The sequence below is a fragment of the Sabethes cyaneus genome, chromosome 2 (genome assembly GCF_943734655.1).
Source record: "Sabethes cyaneus chromosome 2, idSabCyanKW18_F2, whole genome shotgun sequence".
In the NCBI taxonomy this organism is placed as follows: Eukaryota; Metazoa; Arthropoda; class Insecta; order Diptera; family Culicidae; genus Sabethes; species Sabethes cyaneus.
Window position 1 is genome coordinate 37,048,846 of NC_071354.1, and position 21,133 is coordinate 37,069,978.

The following is a 21,133-nucleotide window of genomic DNA, read 5'->3' on the forward strand; positions in this document are numbered from 1 at the left end:
GCAGCTTTAGATTCTTTTATGCGATAATCGAATGCAGCATAGTCTTTATAGATAACTTAATTAAAATATCGAATTTAGTGCGTCGATCGCTGCTTTGCAACGCGCTATATGCAACGATTAAATTAATATTGGTATTGATCAAACGCATTCCATACCTACCGCATCAAAGGGGGTGCCTCTCAGCCGTAGTGAAGGTTAATCGATACTTGAACTTGTACCGATTAAGTACAATTATTTACCGATTTGCAATTCAATTTAACTTAATCCCAATCCCCGCGGCTGCTGAATCAAACAGAGGAGACAATATGTTTTGGCATTCGTCCGCACAGCTTTTTTTACCAAGCAGGTGAAAAATGAGTTCGAGAATGTTAATCAGTGGACTGTAGTAGTTTCGACAAGTAGTCGCTAATAAGCTTCAAGGTAACCCGTGGAGAACTATGACATTTTTGCTATCTAGGAGCAACTGCATTTTGTCGGTGGAAACCGTCTCTTCTGCTTCGTGGCATTTTTTCTCACCCTTGAACGAGAATATGTGAGCATTTTAAATAATAAATGGTTCAGGTAATTTAATAATAACCATATAATTTTTCCAATTTCCGACAAAATATTAAAGATTACCGAAGGTTATCTACACTACTAGCTTAGTCCATTTGCCGAAACAGGAACCAATGAATTGTATCATAAACTTAGCCGCGCAAATATTTATGTTTCGTTTGTTGAATAATAACCAAGTTCTCATCATCATTAGTTTATTATAAAAATGACAACTGACAAAAAACCTTCAGGCATATTCTAAATAATATTTTCATTAGTTTAGTTGTTACTTGACAACTCTCTTACCAAAAATGGCCAACACAGGAAGGTTCCCACCGAAAGTTTAAGGTCATGGCTATGTAACAAACAAAATACGTCAAATTGATTGGTGCTGCGGAAAGACTAACGCAGCAAAGACAAATTAACGTCTAACCGCCAAATTATGGAAAGTTGCTGCAATCTCTAGCGGTCGCAACTTCCACACAAAATTCATGTCTCGAGTTCCGCCGGAGTAACAGCCTAGCTCAGCGGCTACATAAATTCATCATACAGTACTGCTGGTGCTGGCTGGTGTGGCGCACCCAACCCACTCAAGCGATTTGCTCCGACATCCATCGACGGAAAGATGCGTAGCCAGCAACAGACTGAGACTCGAGTTTGAGCAAAAAGGAAGTAAGACCAAAATGATGAGATATGGATACATCATTCATCTATCATTGGTTTCCGGTTATGTGTAGTAAAACACGCTGATTGAATGGCTCATTTCGCGCATCTGCGTAGTTATTTTCCCTGTTTGTGGTGAGGTGAATTAGTGTAATTTAGCACTTTTACGAATGCACCTGGACGGCAGAAACCGAACGCATTGACTGTCGTAATGATTGATGGTTTGAATCTTCTGTATAGTATTATGAAAAATCTTTTGTCTTTTTTGCATGTACATCATTTCGCAACCTGCGAGTATCTAATAAATTAATAGGAAAGTCCAATTTATTAGTCAATCATACTGTACCTACTGTAAATAGCATTTTATAAATCGAACAATAGCGTTTTCCATTATTATTTCTTTGAGTGGAAATTGATCAGTATACAGGAGTAAGTAGGGTCATCAAGCATCGAAACTAGAAATTTTATGACCCTATAAAAATCAAAACAAAAGTGAACCTTCCGGAAAGTGAAACTTTCGTACTCTCAACCTCCGCAGAGCATCGATTGCATCACTTGAAAGATCTATTCAACCTTTTTAAAGTCAAAACATTAGGTATGCTTTCAAGTACACTCAAAATTTTCATTTCGTTTATGGTTTGTTGTAACCACTTTTGTGTCTATTTTAGTCGAAAAAGGAAGGTTTCCGGTAATTAGTTCAGTTGCTTCCTGCAGTCCTAGAGCGCGCACATTTGTCGAAAGAAAATTGTGCGTTTTCATGTGGGGCTGGCTTTTCTGGATGACTCTTCCCGCGAAGCACTTAAGAAAAATCAGCTACTAGTACATCAATTCCACAGCAATCTGAATGGTATCTTCGACCAACGACCAGCAAGCGGCAAGCAAGAGACATGCACAAACAATTTCATCAAAATGGAGTTATTTTTAACTTTGCGTTATTCGTTGGCATGGGAAATCATTCCAACTTAGGTACGCAGGGTAATACGGGGAACGTGAAATGCATCATCATCTTCACCGATCGTCGTGCTGTCCGTTTGTGCATAAATCCATTTGTGTCTTATGATGCTGCTGGGTCTGCGATGCCACAGATTAATCGCATTCGCATTCGCACGTTTTTGGAAGAGTGATAGAGGTTTTCCATTCGGGACTAAATTAAACTTGTTCGACAGAATAGAGGAAACAGTTCCCAACAACACGAGAAAAATATTTAAAAGAGATATGCTGTCATATGATAATATGATTAATGATATAAATGAGATTGTACGCCATTTATAATGAAATAAACTAATTTAAATAAGCTAACTGAAAAAGTTCAAAGCCGAACCCAACTGGTTGTCCCAATACCAACCACTATCACCACAGTGCCAGTTGCTGACCCAGTTCTAGTTACTGTCCCAGTTTCAGTCGCTGTTCCACTTCCAGTTGCTGTCCCAGTTCCAGTCGCTGTGTCAGTACTAGTCACTATTCTAGTTCCAATCGCTGTCCCAGTTTTAGTCGCTGCCTCGCATCAGGTCGCTGTCCCTGTCCCAGTCGCTGTCCTAATTTCAGTCAGTGTTCCAATTCCAGTCGCTATCTCAGCCCTAGTAACTGTCCTACTTACAGTCGCTGCCTCAGTTCCAGTCCCTGTCCCAGTACCAGTCGTTGTCCCAATTCAAGTCACTGTTCCAGTTCCTGGTGGTCGCTGTCGCAGTAGCAGTCTCTGGCCCAGTACCAGTCGCTGTCCCTCATTTCCAGTCGCTATCCCTCGTTTTCAGTCGCTGTCCCTGGTTTTCAGTCGCCGTTTTAAGTTCCAGTCGCTGTCCCAGTTCTAATCGCTGGCCCAGTGCCAGTCCCAGTCCCAGTCCCAGTCCCAGTCCCAGTCTCAGTTCTAGTCCCAGTCCCAGTCCTAGTCTCAGTCCCAGTCCCAGTCCCAGTCCCAGTCCCAGTCCCAGTCCCAGTCCCAGTCCCAGTCCCAGTCCCAGTCCCAGTCCCAGTCCCAGTCCCAGTCCCAGTCCCAGTCCCAGTCCCAGTCCCAGTCCCAGTCCCAGTCCCAGTCCCAGTCCCAGTCCCAGTCCCAGTCCCAGTCCCAGTCCCAGTCCCAGTCCCAGTCCCAGTCCCAGTCCCAGTCCCAGTCCCAGTCCCAGTCCCAGTCCCAGTCCCAGTCCCAGTCCCAGTCCCAGTCCCAGTCCCAGTCCCAGTCCCAGTCCCAGTCCCAGTCCCAGTCCCAGTCCCAGTCTCAGTCCCAGTCCCAGTCCCCGTCCCAGTTCGCGTTCGTGAGTTTTATGGTATTTTCAAGGCGGTTTTCATGACCAGTTTTGGTCTTAAATGCCATAAGAGTGTAATATACCCCAAATTGTTTTTGTTTTGTTGAGGGATTTGACTACTTTGTCCATTGATTGTCCCAAATTGTTACTTGGGGTGCTTACTCTCGACTTTCATCATTGATCTTTCATGATACGCCTTTCGTATGTGCTTTTTCGTCTTTCATCTTTCATTGCTTTGCTTGCTGTACTGCTTTGTTATTTTTTATTGTCTTTTGTTGCGTTTGTCATTACTTTTTCGACATCCTATCGCTGTTTTTCGCTTTCGCCTCTTCGTTGTCCTTTTGTTGTCTTTTTGTTTATTTGCGGTTTTTTCGACGTTCTTATGTCATCTTTTCATTTTACCTTTTTGTTGTTAGTACGACGCGTGTACGCCGTCTTTCTGTCGTCGCTCTGTCGTATTTGTGTCGTCTTTTCATGGTCGTTTTGCGATCTTTACCTCACATTTCCGTCGTCTGTTCGTAATTTTTTGACTCCGTTTTTGCATTTTAGTCGATTTTTTATCTGCTTCTTATTGTTGTTGCCATCTTTTTTGTTGTTGTTTCGGAACCTTCAGTTTGGCATCGTCATTCGCCATCGTCAAGTCGCTTTTTTTTGTTTTTTTTGTCATCTGTCGCAGTGGCATTTTAACCCGATTCTCTTCGCATATAAAAAGACAATTAAAATGTTGTTTTCTTTACTGTAATTTCGTTGTTCTTTTGCCGTCTTTCTGTCCTATATTCGTCGTCATTTTTATGGTTTTTAAATGTATTTTTGTCGGTTTTTCTATTTATTATGGTTTTTGACAGTTTTTTTGCCACATTTGTCGCTTTTTGGAGTCTTTTCGTTGTCATTTTATTGGCTATCATTCATCGTCGTTTTTTGTGTTTGTTTGGTGCTTTTTAAACGTCTTTTTAACCTTTATTTTTGAGTTTTTTTCGACACTGTTTCGGCGTCTTTTCATCAACTTCATCATGTTTTCATGTTTTTGCTTCACCAAACAGTTCGTCGTTTTTTATCTTCGTTTTAGGGATTTTTTATTGATTTTTTATTGATTTTTTTGGTGGCTTTTGACGTTTCCATCGTTTATCGTATATTTATTTGTTGCTGTTTTGGCATTTTTTGGATTTTTTTTTTGTTTTTTATTGTCATCATCTTTCTATCGTTCTTTATCATCGTTTCGGCGCTTTTTGTTTTCTTTTCGTCTATTTTTGCAATTTTCTCGTCGTCCTGTTTGTTGTCAAGATGACAAAAAGCAGTCGTTTTACTGTCTTTACGTCGTTCTGTCGTCGTCTTTCTGTCGTACATTCGCCACGTTTTCAACATCTTATGCGTGTTTTGTCACCGTCTTTTTATCGTCTCTTAATCGCCTTTTCTACATCTATTAATAGTCATTTCGTTGTTTTGTATCGTCATTTTTTGCAGTTTTTGCTGCTGCTCTTGCGTTTTTTTGCCGCCTCTTCGTGGTCTTTTCGTCCTTCTATTGTTGTCTTTTCGATATCTTTTCGTCTTCGTTGTATCATCTCTTTATTGACTTCTCTTCGTATGCGTCGTATTTTTGTCAGCTCTCTGCCGTATTTCTGTCGTCTTTTCACGGTCTTTTTGTCATAATTTCAACGTATTTTCAACTGTTCTGTTCGTCGATTTTTGGAGTCTGCTTTTGGCATTTTTGTCGCTTTCTACCGTTTTTAGCGCCTGTGTTGTTTTGACGCTTTTTTGACACTTTTAATCGTCATTTTATCGCGATTTTTGTTTTCATAGTCATGTTTTTTGTCGCTGTTTTAACTTCTTTTTGTCATCTTACTTTTGTCTTTTCGACGCCTATTCGCCGTCTTTTTGTAATTTTTTATTGTCTTTTTTCATATTCGTTGTCTTTTTGTCATGTTTGTTGGTGTTATTTTGTTATATAAAATGGTACCTTTTTACTATCTTTTCATCGTCACTTCTAGCATGTTTCGCCTTTTGACATTTTTTATACCTCATTTGTCGTGTTTTAATTCTTTTTGACGCTATTTTGGCGTCTTTGTATCGCATTTTGATGCTGCTTTCGTGGTATTTTTGTCATTTTTCGTTGTCTTTTTGTTAACTTTTTATCAAAATCACAGGACCTGGAAAGTGTGGAAGAGTCGAGAAATTGGACGCGCACAGCCATGAACCGAGTTAGAAGTTGGCGAAACATTATTTTGCAGGTCCTGAGGGACATCGAGCCAGGATAAATAAGTAAGTAAGTAAGTAAGTTAGTAAGTAGTTGTCAAAATCAAGCAAGAAACAGCGTTTTGCTTAAAAAAATAAAAACAGTGATAATAGTTTTCCAAGCAGGAATTATTTTCAATATCAATCGTTCTGTCCATTAATCTATGGCCTGCCATACACATGTAATCACTGCAACATCCCAACCCAGTTGCTAATTGGCAACATGCTGCAGCAATTCCTATTCTCGTGGGTGCTGCTCTAAACGAAGATTCTCCGAATTTGTTGAGTGCAGCACGAAAAGTGTCATGTTTTGTTTTGTTTTGGTTTGCTGTCCTATTTTCCCTCTTTTTACCGCCCAGTGAAAAACGATTTTCTCGTTTTTTACCCTACCAGACGAAGGGCAAAACGATTTTTTTTCACAAATAGAACTGAAACAATTTTCTTGAAAATTAATTGAACATTACCTGCCACTCATTTCCAATCTACTTACGCAATCCAATCAAGCAAATAAATTAGTCATCCATCTTCCAATTACACAAATTATCCCTGTTTTTTTTTCCTCAAAAGCAGCTCATGTAATATTGACAGGCTTACGATAGACATCTCTCCGCTTGCCGGCTAATTTCAAAAATAGAACCTCGCGGTTCACCTCTGCCGTGCAAAGATCAATGGATAGTAAGCACGGCCGAGTGACTGACTGGCTCCGGTGTCGCTGTTTACATTACTGCATCTCATTAGGAAAATGTAAATTAATGCACGCACTGCTCTTCAATGCCGCCTTTAACCAAGTGACAATATTTGTTCCCCCCGACGGAGACGACGACGACGACGGAGGTGGATTGAGATTGCTTTGAGTGCGCTACTTTTGGGATTTATTTTCGGTCCCTATCTTGATTGCGTCTAGTCAATACAAACTGCACAGAAGAATATGTGTGTGGCGGTTTATTTTTAGGCAAACACTAAATTAACTGTATCGACTGTGTAATAAGTTTTCGTTCTTTGTTGCAGTTCCAGGAACGGTTGAGTACCCATCTTTGACAGCAACAAATCGAGGCTGTAATCTGTGACAGGTACCTACCATCGATCGGCGGCAGTCAGGGTTACTCTATTGTATGAAAGGAAGAAAGAACTTTGGGACTGTCACCTATTCGACCAGAAGGGCAAATTCTAAAAATATAACCTATTTTGTAGTCCTAGAGCCAAGTTCTCAATTCATGCGTTTCCAACTCAAATATTAAAAAGTGTAAAAAATAAGTACACGTGCATAGAAAGGCATTCCATTTCCGACTCGAAAAAAATTACTATCCACAGCAAAACAAGAAATAAGCTGATCCAGCTTTTCGCCACTCAAACAGTCCCGTGCCAGTGCAAAACGGCTAAATTTTAGAAACAACATAATAAGCGGTAGCTACAAACATCCGGAAACAGCAACACGCCATCCATCAACAACAAAATCTATTACTAATCTTTTAATTGAATTAGCGAATGTTTGCTCGACTGTCATATCATCATATGGAGGTATATAATGTACCTAAGCCGCCACCTACGGTTTGCGGTTTCGACAGAAAAATAATTCAGAATGTAGGCTAATCGAAGAAAATTGCTGCCTCTCGCCTCCGCTGCGAAAAAGTTGGTATACAAACTGCGATTCGGATTGTAAGCGTAGGAAGGAGATGAAATGTGTGTAAACCGTACTAACAAAACAGATACTATAGTTAGAGACGCGGCTCAATGTTAGTCCAACAATCAGGTGGCATCCCGGAAGGGGCAAACATCATGCCAACTACCCTAAACAGTACGCCCAAAGTCGCGCTCGCTGCTCGCTTCCTGCCGCGTGCCTTTGCATTTTGCGGTCGACCGATGACGATGCGAACAATTATCGGAAAGTTGAAACCTGGCTTTTCCATATCGGGTCACATCGCCGGGCGTAGGATCAATTATTATTACTTCTGCTCGGAGGCGCTTCAGTCCGATATGGGAACCTTATGATCCGGAGGTGACTCGAAAAGAAGAAGGTTTTACGTGACCGGCACCTCAATCGATGGTTATATAGGATGGATGCGATTTATAGTTTTTACAGCTGAGGAAGTTTACAACAAACGGATGTGATTCGTGAAGCCATGGTGTAACCTAGCTGTTTGGCATCTTTTGTTTGCCAGGGCAGTCGACAACAGCACCCATGCACAGTTTTAACAGAATAGTAAAATAAAGTAATCTCTAGAAACATTTCAATGCAAAAGGAGTTATTATTGCTTGAATGAATAACTCAACCAAACAAAACGTCAAATAGTAATTGTCAAAAATTCTTACCCGAATTAGAGTAGTTTTACATTTACACTCAAGTCGCATTTTACGCGAAGGATACGTCCCGCGTAAATCAAAACCGCGTAAATTCCAAAATTCGCGTAACAAACCAAAATTTCGCGTAAAAAAAACTTTGTGGATTTCAACACTACGCGAAAAAATAGACGTTTTGAGCACATCCGCGTAAATTCCGAAAATCGCGTAAAAAAACCGCGTAAATTCCGAAATTCGCGTAAAAATAGTCGCGTAAAAAACAAACCGCGTAACATAGGACCATTACAAATTTCGCAGTTCATTCACTCTTTATACGCCAGAAATGAATAGCATACAGGGTGGCAACTGGATACGAAAAACCAAATTCCCTGATTTTTCCAGGTTTTTCCCGGTGTTTAATAAAATTCTAGGTTTCATATTGCGATATAATTTTAACCGAAAATGTGTTTCGATCATTGATATTTGAATTGTTTATCAATCTACGAGGTATTGAGAAAAATTTCCCCACCTACTCTATTTCCCTAGGCGAATTCTTCAATCACTTTCTCTTATTCTGACGACCAGCAAATTACACTCCTCCCGTGAGTTCCTCGCGGGAGTTTTTCTCGCGCAAGTTTATTCGCAAACTCAGGCGCAAGCGGAGTTTTAGTGCCCATTGCGGCTAGCTCTCAAATCCGCCGTGGTGCTTTTCCTGCCACGCGGAAATGTTCGTATGTTTAACTTTCGTTTTTCGAGCCATAAGCCATGCAAAAAAGCAGTTTAATTGAGCTAATTTTTAATTTCGCTTTCTCGAAAACCGAATTTCGCTGCGGTGCCACTGGCATTTACTTCGATGTTCTGCGAATTGTGTCACATGCCGCAACATGTCCGTCCTGAAATTTCAATGTCATTCGATTCGACTTGACTAACGCCAAACGAAACGCGCAATGTGAGTGCAAACTAAATTTGTTATATCACTTCACTTGCCTCGCAGAATAAGGCCCTTTGCAAAACACTGAGCTAATTATCGATAACGTAATCTATCGCTTTTGTGTCGTACTTCTTTATCTATTTCTAAGTGTTCTCTAAAACTCAATTAATCGATTATTGGGGTTGTTTGAAAACTTCCCTGATTTTGTTAAAAATTCCCTGATTATTCCAGGTTTTTCCAGGTAATTTCAAATTCCCTGACAATTCCAGGTTTTCCCAGGTAGTTGCCATGCCACATGCTGCATAGAACTTTTTAATTTATTTCGAATAAAATACAGCAGGGCTGTCATATTTACATTGCTCCCACTTAGATGCGGACAGTTGTAGATAAAACAGATAATCCGGATAAGCGGGGGAAAGAGATAGAGCGGATATAAAGAATTATTCGGATTTGTGTTTCCCCATGGTTTATTTCTGAAACCACCAAGAAGACTTCACGTGTGTGCACTTTGCACGTGCCCCGCATTTTCTGTAAAACAACATACTTTCTGTAACTTAGAAATCCGCAGTTTTTAATTTAATCGACCATTATTTTCGCGATAAGTAAATTAATTGTGTTAAAACAGTTCTAGTTTGAAGTCCAATTTCAATTCGTGGCATAAACTGAATTTCAAATTTAGTGTCAAGCCTAATTCAGACTCAATTTCTAGTTTAATTTTATGTCCATTACCAAACCTAATTTCAACTTCGATTTTAAGTCCAACTACAAGTCCGATTTCAAATCCAACTTCAAGTCTAGTTTCAACTCCAATTCAAAACCAATTCATTCCCATTTTTTAGTCCAATTTTAGATTAACCCTTCTAAGGTCTACATCATTTTTTGCTGGTCAGTTATCTTAGTATTGTTCATTATCAACTTGACTGCCGTCCAGTCTAGTTCAGTATAGCAGTAGAAGCTGTTGCCACCACTGTTACGTGGCTAGATTAGTACGAAATGTAGTTGACTTAGTGCCACTGCCGGCCTGCTTACCAGCAGCCGGTTCTGGGCCCGGCGAGGGTTTCTTTTCTGATTCAAGCACGGAAGGGATTTCGGAGGAACTTGTCCGGGACCTGGAATCGGTCATATGGCCTCTGAGAGACATGAGATGATCACCAATCGCTATTTTGTCAAGTGCTGATGTTTTTTGATATGCGACACGACATACTTTACTGATGCTGAAATGTCCCTTTATGGGAACCGACTCCGGATTTATCGTATCCCCCCGAATCCGGATGGCGCGTACCATGGCTCATAACTGCGGCAAAGTAACTGATATGTCCACAGTCGATGATATATTTACAAAAAACAACAGATTTCGAACATATTTTAAATATTTGGCAACTTTATCTGAAAATGCCATGTCACGGTCCCCCAAGGAACTCCGTAATAACCCCGGGACCATATGGCATATGGCCATTATTTTCGGCAAAATTCCCAAATTTGGTGTAAAAATATTGAAAGATAAAAAAGTTATGGCCATTTTAGTGAATTTGGCGGTGCTAAAAATGATGTAGACCTTAGAGTGGTTAAAGGATGGTGGAAAATTCCAAAGAAAAGTCGGAAAATCATGATCTGTCACGTAGACTTTTTTTTAATATTCTTTTCTTATTTTTCAATTTTCAAACTTTTAATGACAAAATTTTCATAATCACATTTCTTGTTATTCCTGAGTTTTAGTTGGAAAACTACCTTTTTTTGAAATATTTATCTAGTTTAAAAATGTGATTTTATGAGAAATGTATCATGAGCCAAAAAAGCAGTAAAAAAGGAAAAAATAGACAGAAGGAGAAAAAATGGAAAAAAGCACGAAGAAAAAGGTGACAAAAACTGGAGGGTTAAAAAACTGGAAAACGCAAAAGAGAAAAGAACAAAAACTGACATGAAAAAATGAAAAATGTTCGGAAAAACTTGACAGAACTTGACAGGAATAATGAAAAAAGCCGTAAAAGAAAAAAACCAGGAAGCAAATGAGAATAAACTGGACAGAAACAGAGAAAAAGGAACAAAAAGGAAAAAATCGGGTAGAAATGTAGAAAATATGGAAGCAGGAGAATGGAGAAACGAGAACAGAAAAAGAGGAAAAATGGGACCGATTTCTTTTTTATGGAATGGCGAAAAAAATGAAAATGGGACACAAAAGGTATAAAACGGAAAAGAAAACCAGAACGTGACCAAAAAGAAGGAACAGCAGGACATAATAATAGGAAGAACGGAACAGAACCTTGGTTTAGCTTAGCTTAGGTAGACTGTTTGTAAGAGAAAGGACGGAGCGAAACGACAACGAAAAACAAACGGGATAGAAAAAAGCCGCAAACCGAAATCGAAACGGGACATAAAATGACAAAAAAAAAGAGACAGGAAAAGAGGAGAAATGGTCCTAAAAAGGGGGACAACGGGAAAAAGTTCGAGGGAAACAGAGGGAATTCAGAACTCAAGAGAGGGCGAAAACCGTGACAGAAAAAAATTTTGAAGAGGAACAGACGAAAAAACGAAAAATGAGAAAGAAAAAGAAAGAAAATACGAAACAGAAAACTAGAGAAGCCAAAACAGAAAAGATAATAACGACAGAGAAAAAGAAAACCTATAAGGGAAATGAGAAAAATGTGTAAAATGTGGTAAACAGGATATAAAAGGAGAAGGATGGGACAGAACAAAATTGAAAAAACAGACAATAAAAATAAGATGGTAGAAAAAACAAGGAAAATGATAGAGAAAATGGACAAAAGGAGCCAAAACAAGAATAAAAAACAGAAAAGTCGGAAAAGCGGGGCATCAAAAAGAGGAAAGGAAAGGAGATAAAAAGATTAGGAAATATACGAAAACTAGAAACGAAAGAATGGGAAAAAGAGAATATAAAAGACTAAAATCAACAAAAATAACAAAAAACGAGTGAGCAGCATTAGGAAAAACAGGATTGAAAATAAGAAAAAATAAAAAAGGGAACCCCTGTGTCCCTCTGGGCAAATACCACATTAAAAAAGTTCAAGTAAAACTTTATGTTCATGTCTGATTTAAAGTAAAATTTCAAATTCAATTTAGTCCAAATTCGAGTCTAATTTTATATCCAATGTCAATGTCAAGTTTGCGGTAAGTAGTAACAGACTCGCTGTCCTACGATTACTCTATGTTTCTGTCAAAAACATTCATCTGAAAGGCCGGGTGCCTCCCTTTTTTCTGGGCACGCTAGTGTCAATAGTATTGAATACTCATGTGTTCAATTTTTTTGGTACAAACGTCCGTTTGCAAATTTGTTTTAACAAAAAGATATGGACATTGATAACCGCTTCATTGGTTTCGAGGTACGATGCTGGTCTAACAAGCCAGTCGTCGTATGTTCGTATCTCGGCTAGGCGGTGCTGCTAGATAGAGTCAGTACTTCAGTAGGATTGCTGCACTAGCCACGTAACTGTCCTGTACTCTAATAGCCGGTTGTGAAGTCAATTATTAGAAAACACGTTTAAGCCCAAGGCTTTTTTAATATAAAGACATTGTAGCAACTTTAAAGACATTGTAACAAGAAATAGATATAATTTTTATATTCGAATTGGCCTTTTTTATCTTTCGTTAATACTATTTCGATAAGCGTTTCGTTCCGGAATACAATGACATTCGATAACAGTGATTAGCAGAGTTCTCTCATTAAATGAAGTACTCGATGCAAGTGTGCTTGTTTTACACGATGGAGGATGTCAGCAAGGTTTATCCAAAAGATAATAGTAATCAAACGTGCGAGTTAGAGCTGGATAGAGACGACATGAAGTAGCGGAGGAATTCATATATCTTGGTACGCTGGTGACATGTGAAAACGATGTAAGTTGCGTAAAGTGACGAATTGGTGCCGCGAATCGGGCTCTATGGATTACGTAGCCAGCTGTAGTCCTGCTGTTTGCATATACGCACAAAACTGGTGCTCTACAAAACCTGCTCATCCCGGTGGGTTTTATGGACATGAATCATGGACGCTAAAGAATCGACGAGGACTTGGAATTTTTCAGCGTAAAAATCTGCGATCAATGCTTGGTAACAAAATGGAGAATGAAGTGTGGCGCAGACGCACGAACCACAAGATGTATCAATTATACGAATATACAATGTGTAGTACAATGTGGCAAACTGCGGTGGGCTGGCCAAGTGGCCAGAATGCCCGACGGAAGAGTAGACAAAACTACCCGCTGGATGTGGGCTGTTGAGAACGACGGCGTCCGGCGCATGATCGATAACAGACCGTCGCCACTGAAGTAAAGTAAGTACAGGTGACTTAAATGCATATTGGCTTGCGCATGAATTGCATTGGTAATGGTTATTGGTTACCCAAAAAAAAAGAATGTAGTACTTATAGTACACCTTCCCCCTTTTCTTCGAATGATGAAGCAAAACGTAATCATTCATATCAAATATTTCTGTCCCAGCTGCCTTCACTAGCGTTTTTTAAATACAATTTTGGATTATTTCTTTATGTATTCATATAAAGATTTATTGCAATACATTCCTTTGCTAGTATAAACCGTACTTAGGGTGTAATATTTGGATAATTACTCTCGATGACTATTTATATGCATAATCTAGTTTATATTGGTTCTCATTGGTAATGCAAACTGTGTCGTGTAATTAACATTTGTCTCTATTTCAGTATTCCAGATTTTGTGCTGTTTGGCTATGTGTCTGGTTTTGATATTAGCCGCTTCTTGTTTATTTTAGTTCTGGCTGATATCTATGAGCATTTCATGTCTAAAAAAATGGATAAAATAATCAAAAAATTGAAAATTAACAGCCACCTCCATTAAAACATCACATTTAGTATATTTTCCCAAGAGGATTTTTGTTGTTGATTTCTAATGACTATTTATTTTTGGCTATCTTTTTTTTCACCATCATCAAAAGTCAGTGACCAAAAAGAGCATTACTGACACTATTTCTTTACTTCAGCAGCCCGGAGTAAGAAAATATTATCTTTTCATTCGATTCTCTTTTATTCTAGTTATTATGTTTTTTTGTCTATGCAAAAATGCTGACCAAGCATGTATTATTTACTAAGTAAATATTAAAATATCATCTGTCAATTTATGTTATTTTCATGCGAATTTGAGAATTTATGCGGTTTTTTCGCGTTTTTGATTTACGTGCAACGCATTTTTTACACAAAAAGTATTATTTTTCAAAGTTGTGGACTTATTAACGAAAAAGTTACAGTAAAAATGAATGAGTGAAAAATATTATTCGAGCCATAAACCTATTTGTATTTGCTTTTATTTTCTATTTTGTTATAAAATTTTACGTAATTTTGCCGAAGAAAGTGTTAGATTTTATTTAAAAAAATATCCCTTTTATGATATCATTATCTATAGCACACAATTTCCAGGACGAATTGAACTAACTACGTTCCTATAATAATGGTGAATTCCTATTGAAATCCATACACTATAAACTAAGCCATATGCACTTCCTAAATTTACCAGCAACCTGAGTATAAGTGTTCGTTAGTAAGAAATTTTTCATCCAAATCCACGGACTGATTCACATAAATAAGTGCCAAGCCGATCTTGGACGAGTTCCCTGTAGAGTAGATGCATTCTCTGCTCTGTCTCAACTGCAGCCAGCAAATGGCACTTAATTCCCGGTGTGGTCGATTTGTCACGAAATGGATACTTCGTGTTACCCTATATGGTATATAATTATTGCTTTAAAGTGGAGTGGAGAAGAAATTAATTGTCTGTGAGTAGGAGTTCACATGATGTGTTTTATTGCCAGGGCATGGTGAAGTAACACAGGCTTCAGAGCAGGCCCATCGACAAACGGAGACGTTATATTTATAAGGTCGCAATGTACGCCGTTATTTTCAACCGATGGCAGTTCGTTAATATCAGCATTTGCAGTGCTAATATTCTTTCGAGGTCGTACGCGGTCGAATGTACATACTAAGTTTATTAAACAACTCAAACATTTGAGGACCTTGCGTTGACTCGGCGTGCTGCTTAGTCTGGTTGTTTATCCGCGATCGGTGCGACTTACGTCTCGCCCAGTATCAGTTTGCAACCGGATTGTTAACCCAGCGTTTTTTTCCATCACATGTATGTAGGTTCACTATTTAAGCGTGACATCATCCTCCTCGGCTCGGCACTCGAGTGTAAACAGACTCTTCTCATTAGAATTCGCAGGAAAGCTTATGAATACAAACGTTTATATAATTCGTCACACGTAGCCGTAAAGGCCTCTCTGACCCGCACTGGCACTGCGGAGATGTGGCAAGCCTGATCGAACTATCCGACTCCATCCGCCGTAAGAAATTAGACCAGCAAGTCTGACTTACGGAGACAACTCGTCAGCGTTTCTGTTTTGTTTTGTTTAAGTCGGCTGCCATAATTAAAATTTCATTACACTTTTTAATTTCATATCATTCATACCAACGAGTGTATTAATTAAACTACATAAAATAAAAGCCTAATAAGCTCTCATTAGAAATGAATAAGCAGTTATGGTTGACAATTCTCTATCAAACATACCAACTGAATTTCTCCAACAAAGCAAAACAAGCAAGACGGCAGCATTAATCATTTTTGAACGAATTTATAATTTATGATTCTCGTCAATTATCAAGGTTTCACCCTCCATAGCAATGCAAGTATTCTGCAGGTTGTTTTGATTGACTATATTTATCGTCATACCATTTTCGGAAAATATGTCTTTAATGAGCAACCTTTTACGGATTGCCGGCGCAGTTTTGTAAGCATAAATAGTTCCGCCACTGACTGATCGGCATGGATTTGTTGCCGTCAATAAATCGATACTGACCGTCGCTGCCGCTGCCGACAAGTGATCGGGGGGATCAAAACTTTTGATGACCAGCTTAAAGGTAATCACTACTGCTTTGATCGATGCGCAGTTCAATCCTACATTGTGAAGAATAAAAATATTTAAACAATACAATATTTGTAGCATGAATTTTAGTATTCTTGAAATTTTGCTAGCCGCTAACTCCTCATTGGTCAAAGCAAAATATTTTGTTGCAATAAACTAGCGAAAACTTGCTGTAATTTGCTGGTTGCTTGAAAGCATACCATAAATCTCGGCTCAGTTTTATAACCAAAAGTGTAGAAAACGGAGCCACTCAGAAGTTTTCATTCAAAATTGAAAATCCAAATTTCAATCGCTGTAAGCAAAGCATTCATGCTGTTTTAATTCGACATTGACGAAAGAAGTGTTTCTTAGTTTTGTGTTATAGGTTTTCTCAACTCAAGCTCACATCGTAAATTTACAAATTCAAATCAGGTGCAAATCAGTACAGTCCGAGTAGGTGGTTTTGTTAAATATCAATAAGTATAATGTAGTACATGGTGCTCATCGCAAATGCAACACATGTTCCTAACAAACAGGAAAATATTTGCTCAATCTAGCGGCGGCTGCCACTTAGTCCTGCTCTGACTGGTATGGCAGTTGCATCGACGGTGGTGGATGGATGGATGAAACACACAACTTACATACAAACAATCGATTCATTTGAAAACTACACCTCGACACACAATCGTGATTCTCCGATGGTGATAACCGGTAATGGTGACGATATCGTGCCAGCCAATCGCATCATCAATAAACTTAATTAGAGTCCCGCCGCTGGCAGTGAATATTGGCAAACAAATCAAGGTTTATTAGTTTGTCTTTTGCGACCACGTGACGATTTATCTGAATGCATGATCGATTAAATATTCTAAAGGTGCATTTCTTGCTTAATTTTCAATAGAAAACCAATAAAAATGCGTAAGTGTCTTTACGCTTCATCTCTACACAAAGTACAAAAAGCACTGTGAAGATGAAAATAAGAGGGTCTTTAGATGAATGTTTGATGGCATTGACATCATAGGCGTAGAAGCGAGGCAGCTTCGGAACATAATACAGCCGAACTGCAGGTTCTAGTACTATTGAATGTAATCCAAATTGAACAGAAGGAGCATCATAGGAATTATAATGAAATATAATTTACTCAATAGATAAAATAAGGCAAATAGGAAACAAGTAATGACATGATTCATAATGTTTAAAGGGTGTCCCCCTTCAAATTGCACCACGAAAAGCGTTGTCGAAAATTACCCATAGGATATTTTCTCTTGAAAATTTCGGTAGAAATAGTTTAGAGTGTATTGTTTACACTATATTTTTATTGTTGTCAGTTTTTTGAAAAATGGAAAAGAAGGTGTCACCCGAAAAGCAACGTCGCGAATTGATTGTGCGCAAGCACCTGGAAAATCCGCAACTCTCTCATCGGGACATCGGAATACAACTCGGAATCGTGCAGTAAACGGTGAGTCGTATGGTTAAACGTTTTTACGAAACTCTGCGCATCGAACGGAAGGAGAAATGCGGTCAGAATGGGTGTTCTATTAGTGATCAGAATGACACGCTTGTGTGTCGTGAAATTCGGTTCAAGGAGCGGAAGGGACTGTATACGTACAAAGTGCAGAAGACCCCAAAACGTGATGAACGGAAAAATATGGTGGGAAAGTCACGGGCCCGGGAACTGTACACCTAGATGCTTACGAAGCCTTATTGTCTCATCATGGAGGATGAGACTCACGTCAAGGCGGGCTTCCGGCAGCTTCCGGGGCTACTGTTCTTCACCGCCCAGCACACTAAAGTTTGTGTCACCCTAATAGGTAGTTTCTCGGTGACCAGAATGATGTAAAAGGATGCGCTAAACATATTTTATCAATAAACTTCTCCAAATATACCTCCAAATATATATTTTTTGCGATTTAGCCCCACGACAGTGCGAGTGTACCCCACTAGGCATAATGGACGCTAGGCATAATGAACATTAGGCATAATGGACGATAGACATATTTGAAGATAGATAGTTGCTAAACCTAGGAAAATGCACGCATCTAAAGGCGATTTCTGCGGGGGGGTTGCCCGCTTCTACCGCAGTGGACGGCGCTCGACACTCGCGACCTTCGCCCTGAGTCATCGAGGCAACGTTTGCTACTGACATGGTAAACAGGTTTCACATCTTATAACGAGCGTAGCTCCTTTGCACAAAAAAAATATCAATCATCTATACTCTACTGTTTGTAATGCAAATAATCACCAAAATAAGAAAAAGGTGCAGAGTGTGTGTGTCTTGTTGCTCTGAGACCAAGGTGCCAGTATTTTACGAAATGCTTTTTTCCCTTCATTTTTTTAAGAGACTTTGCCTATCTGGTTTTCCCTTCATTATTTGATATGAAACGCATGAAAATATCTTTTGATTATTTTGATAATAGCATAACCAGCATAACATTGACTTTAAAAACATATTTTTTATCAATATTATTCGAGAAAATGATTTACGGTGAAATTCAGGCATGTAGGGGCTCGGTCTTTCATGTTTCGGCCTTTTATGATTCGACCAAATAGGGGTTCTGCCTTTCATGATACAGTCAGATACATTTTTGGCCTTTTGTGATAGTTGTTGAAATTCGGCCATTTGGATTTCGGCTATTTGTTATTCGGCCATTCGGTACCAACTAACCAAAACCAAAAACTAACAGTCTCCTAGGAAGGCGAATAAAACTTGACAGATGTGATTTCTGAGGAGGGGCACAACCGCACTGGCCGGCATTTTCGACGGTGGGTCGCCGGTAACCCTGCGCGAGTCTCGCCCTCAATCGTCTATGAAAAGTCATAAAACATTGTTCACGGAATTATACAAGAAGGTCGTTATGCTAAATGTTTTGTAAATTATACCTAACGTCCATTATGCCTATCATCCGTTATGCCTATCGTCCGTTATGCCTTACGTCGCGCACCCACACTGTGCGTTGATGAAATACAGCTAGAATTTTTCGTTCATTACCAAGGCAAAAATGAAATGGAGTTAGCTACCTGGAAGGAGCGTCAAATATAGCTCTGGCTCGCTCAAGCTCCCACCTAGCGCCTCCACGCAGATCTAAGTCAAATGATGACGGTCGATGGGCTTACCCTTATGAAGAAAGAAATTCAGAACGGAACAATCAAACAGGACACTGCAAGGGACAAGGAAACGATTAAGGGATAATGATTGGAAACTTGGTACTTGGAATGTCCGAACTCTCCATGAACCGGCACGGGCTGGCTTGCTTGCTCGAGAGATGCATCAACTCGGAGTGGAGATCGCTGCTATTCAGGAAGTTCGGTGGCCAAATTTCGGAGAAAGGGAGTTCCGTGCAGTAGACCCTATTGCAGGCACTTCTTCCAAGTAGCACATCTACTACAATGGCGGCTAAAAGCAGAACATGGAGTCGGCATTTTTCAACTACAGCCTAATCAACTTATACGCACCGACAAATGATAAATCCGATGATGCTAAGGACGAGTTTTACGACAGGCTTGAGAGGACCTATGGAGAGTGCTCAAAACTCGACGTGAAAACCATCATCGGAGATGGAAATGCGCAGATCGGGTGGGAGGAATTCTTCCATTCAGTCATTGGAAGACATAGCCTTCATTTGTCGACCAATGATAACGGTCTGAGGCTCATAAATTTTGCCGCGGCCAGAGGAATGACCATCTGTAGCACCTGCTTTCCACGTTTGAATATTCGGAAACACACCTGGAGGCATCCAAATGGAGACTCTAGCTTTCAGATAGATCATGCCTTGATTGACGGTCGACAATTTTCAGATGTTATCGATGTACGGTCTTTTCGGAGACCAAAAAACGACTCTGACCACTATCTTGTAGTGAGGAAGATTCGCGCAAGGCTGTCGAACACGGCGAAAGCTCGCACTGAGATGACGCTGCATTTCAACATCCAGCAGTTAACGGCAGACGGCGTAGCAGTGGAGTTCGCCAGGAAGCTTGACCAACGAATCGCAGAGCAGCAGGTAGAAGGAAAAGGTATAAATGGGCTGTGGAGGAATATCCATGGTGCCATCGAAACAGCTGCGAGAGAGGTGGTAGGCACGACGCGTGGAAGACAGCGTAACAGCTGGTTTCATGCCGAATGCCAGAGAGTGACAGATGAAAAGAACCAGGTCAGGAGTCGCATGCTCACTGCGGCAACGCGTCAAAACAGACAGAGGTACAGAGAGACTAGAGCTGCGGAAAAAAGAATCCATCGTCTAAAGAAATTCGAGTACGAGGAGCACGTGCTCGTCGGTGCAGAGGAGCGATTCGCTAGCAAGCTGTGGAGCCACCAACACAGGAGGAGGTTATAAAGGCAATCAATGAACTGAAAAACGGTAAGGCTACTGGGATCCTGGCTGAACTTCTAAAAGCAGGGAGCGCCGCTCGCCGCTCGTACGAAGCAATCCACCAGCAATCCAAAAGAAGAACAAATGCTGGAGGAGTAGTTTGATGGTCTCATTTGCCCAATTTTCAAAAAGGGACATCGACTGGAGTGTAAAAACTATCGAGGAATTACATTGCTCAATTCTGCCTACAAGGTGCTTTCCCGTATCCTGTTCTGCAGACTGAGACCGTTAGCGGAGTCCTTCGTCGGCGAGTACCAAGCTGGTTTTCGTGAGGGTCGCTCCACGACGGATCAGTTGCTAGACAAGTTCCGGGAGTACAGCTTGCAGACACACCATCTGTTTGTGGACTTTAAAACGGCATACGATTCAGTTAAACGAGCTGTGGCAGATAATGCTAGAACATGGTTTTCCGACGAAACTAGTTACGCTGATTTGTGCAACGCAAAGTACATGGTTGCTGGTAGGGAACGTGGGAGCCCAAGTTAGATGGGTGGAGTTAGATGGGGAATGATATGAACGATATGAAGTAGTGGAGGAATTTATATACCTTGATACACTCGTGACATGTGACAACGATGTAAGCCGCGAAGTGAAACGACGAGTTTCAGCCGCCCATAGTTTGTAAATTCGCACAAAATTGGCGCTCTACAGAACACTAATCCTCCCGGTGGCTGTTTACGGACACGAATCATGGACGCTAAAGGAAGCTGATCGGCGAGTGCTTGGGGTTTTTGAGCGTAAAATTCTGCGATCTATACTTGGTGGCAAAATGGAAAACGGAGTGTGGCGCAGACGCATGAATCACGAGCTGTACCAAGCATTCAAATATGCTGATATAGTGAAGGTAGTGCAACGTGGCAGGTTGCGGTGGGCTGGGCACGTGACCAGAATGCCCGACGAAAGAGTAGCTAAAACTATTTTTAGCAGAGCACCAGGAAGAGGCCGCACCCGGTGGGTGTGTGCTGTCAAAGACGATGCACGTTCAACTGGTGTTCGTGGGGATTGGAGAACGGCAGCCC

General features: G+C 40.2%; 1 protein-coding gene across 1 annotated transcript in view; it reads right to left on the reverse strand.

The window, feature by feature from the left end:
- The window catches only part of LOC128738957 (probable serine/threonine-protein kinase ndrD), a 122,672-nt gene that overhangs the window by 89,167 nt on the left and 12,372 nt on the right, over positions 1-21,133 (reverse strand). The gene's annotated exons all lie outside the window — the stretch shown is intronic.